The 2638-nt window shown below is 40.2% G+C and overlaps 1 protein-coding gene across 1 annotated transcript in view; it reads left to right on the top strand.

The window, feature by feature from the left end:
• FHOD3 (formin homology 2 domain containing 3) overlaps positions 1–2638 on the top strand; it is a 468593-nt gene that overhangs the window by 418699 nt on the left and 47256 nt on the right. The gene's annotated exons all lie outside the window — the stretch shown is intronic.

The raw sequence follows: 2638 nt of genomic DNA, 5'->3' as shown, positions 1-2638 counted from the left end.
TCAGCTCCCCAAAGTGCCACGATTATAGGTGAGAGTCACTGCACCCAGCCCCAGTATCAGGTGTTGATGTTAACTAGAGGCGAGTGGGCTTGATGACTTGCAAACACGGTGGATATGTTTGTTTAATCTTATCTCCACTGATGATCATTGATAGTAATTTGAACATCAGCTATAACCACTCGATGCTTTCTCAAAGTTAGTAATCCAAGTGGTGTTTCTTTGGTTAATTCCTCTGGCTGAGCCAGCATACTGCAACTGTCTAGATGTTTCCTAATAGTGGTATATTTAGCACCCTGAAAATATTATGTGTGCATTTAGATCTATTATTTTTCATAAATATTTGAGAGTCCTATAGCACTGCTGCCATGGTACTGATGGAGATGTTATATTCCCTATCAATGGGAAATACTGCACATGAAATTTTGGGGCATCCAAGGTTAAGTCCTCCCTCACAAACACTGATAAAGGAACTGCAAGATACTGAATCACAGCTTTTATTTCTAATGAGTCACTGCATGAATGGAGTCTGGTTTCTATCTCTTAAAGGATTGGCTTTATAAGGCTACTTAGATTCTGGGCATATTCCAGTTTTAAAACAGGTTTAAGGTTCTCCTATCTTCTCAAGAACTGGAGGTATGACAAAGTACTTTGTAAAGCATAATTTAGGATAAACATGCAAGAGCTTATTATCATGAAATAATTCTGTCTCCCCGTGTTCCTCCATTCATTTAGCAACTTTTTGGTGAGTTGCCTGAGTCAGGCTCCAAGACCTGCCGGTTAAGCACCAATTCTGAATCAAAAAGTACACAAAACAGCCTGAGAACTAGAGTGTCCTTCAGACACAGAGCCCTATCACAGAATCTTGCTGTGTGATGCTGTAAGTCCAGTTAGGGGAGGTGTAATTAATCAGGTTCTTTTAAAAATACTTGCTAGCGTTCTTAAACTGTTTGCTGTTCTTTGCTGGTTGGTATTTATCCCAAGGCCTGTTTCTGCCCAGTCTCAGTGAGGCTCCCCATGTTTCTAGCCTCAGGAATCCCCTCAAGACAGAATTAAAACATTCTTTCCTAGAAGTCTGAACTGCTAGGGTCCTATATAAAAAATTATGCCCTATCGGCCCTGTCCTTCCATTGAAAGTAGACTCAGCTATTGTCCTCTCTGGAAAGAGATGTCTAGACTCCTGCTCTTGGTGTGACTGTATCCTCGGTTTCCAGGATGGTGGCAGGTATGCATAGCAATCCACATGCCATTTCTAATTCCTACTGTCAGCCTGGCATGTAGGAGAAGGCCAGCAGTTGGCAGTTGCCAGGAGCTACCCACACCCTGACATGCTGATGCTGCCCTCTAACCCACTGACCTACTTGGCCAGTCTCCTCCTCCACCCCCTTCCTGCATGTGCCCCTCAGGCTGGCTGTGCCTTTAGGCTTCTTGAGGTTGCTCATTACCCTTGGAGGTTGCTGGGGGGAAAGGGCTGCCCTTCAACTTGGGTTGGGAGGAATAAAGTAGGATGTGGTAGGAAGGCACTTCTAGCTTCCTTTATACAAAAGAAATGGCAAGATTAAAAGTTGCCCTGGGAAGACCCCCAATGATTGATTCATCTACCTCTGTCCTTCCCTTGGTCTCACGGTCGCCTGTTTGGAGATCAGAACCTAGTCTCTGCCCTCTCAGGAGCCTAAATTCCGTTCTTGCCTAAAGTACATAAATGACTTCTTAGAATACTTTATGGCCTAGCCAATGGAAAAACATTTGCCTAGTTTTTATAAAGTGGGAGGATTAGAGGAAGATAATATATTGGAAAGTCTACCAAACTGATTTTAGAATGTTCTACAAGAACCAAGGGTTCCTACCTTTGTGTTTTGGGATAGGAAATGTGAACAGGAGCTAATTTATAGAATGTTACAAAAGGTAAGAATGCAAATTAGGATTAAAACATCACAGTGGACAGTTGAATGCATTTTGTATGTGTTACCAATGCAAATATAACTGGTTTCACTTCTGTTTCTAATCCTCAAGTGCCATTTTCATAAAATGCAGTGTAAACAGCTACTTCCGAATTCTGGCTCATAGAAATTCTTTTAATTCAATACAATAGAGCGCAACAAAATAAAATGAAATAGACTTTACAAGTCAGCACGAAACAAAGAGAATTTGTTTTAGTTTCCACCAGAAAACTAACAGACCAAAGTTATAAAGCATGGCTATGACTAAGTCACCCCAAAACAAATATTCATGAGCCAGATCCAAGATTGGGGTGACCAAATAATGAAAAGAAGACCAAAAAGATCTGCTTTGGGTTTTCCTTTCAAAATTCAAAGGGTGCAAATATATATATATATTTTAAGAAAGGGAAAAACTGTATTAAAATTGTAATACTCAATATTTATCAAAAATAAAAGACGAACACAAGTCACGTTTGACTTCTTCAATTACAAGAGGTGCTGTGAAAATCATACTACCTGTTGCTACTATAATTCAATTCAACTTTGAAAAGTAACAGATAACATCGCTTAAAATGTGAATACGGTTTTTGGCACCCCCAGTAGTTTCTGGAACTGGATCTACTTTGCTCTCTCATCACACAATATGTAGTTTTCTTATAGGATAATTTTTCTTGCGCTCTATGGAGAAGCACAGAAATCCT

This window comes from Otolemur garnettii, unplaced genomic scaffold (genome assembly GCF_000181295.1).
Source record: "Otolemur garnettii isolate 467f Iridium unplaced genomic scaffold, OtoGar3 scaffold00012, whole genome shotgun sequence".
NCBI classification, from domain to species: domain Eukaryota; kingdom Metazoa; phylum Chordata; class Mammalia; order Primates; family Galagidae; genus Otolemur; species Otolemur garnettii.
The sequence above is the reverse complement of the archived record's forward strand: the minus strand, read 5'-3'. Positions and strand labels throughout refer to the sequence as shown.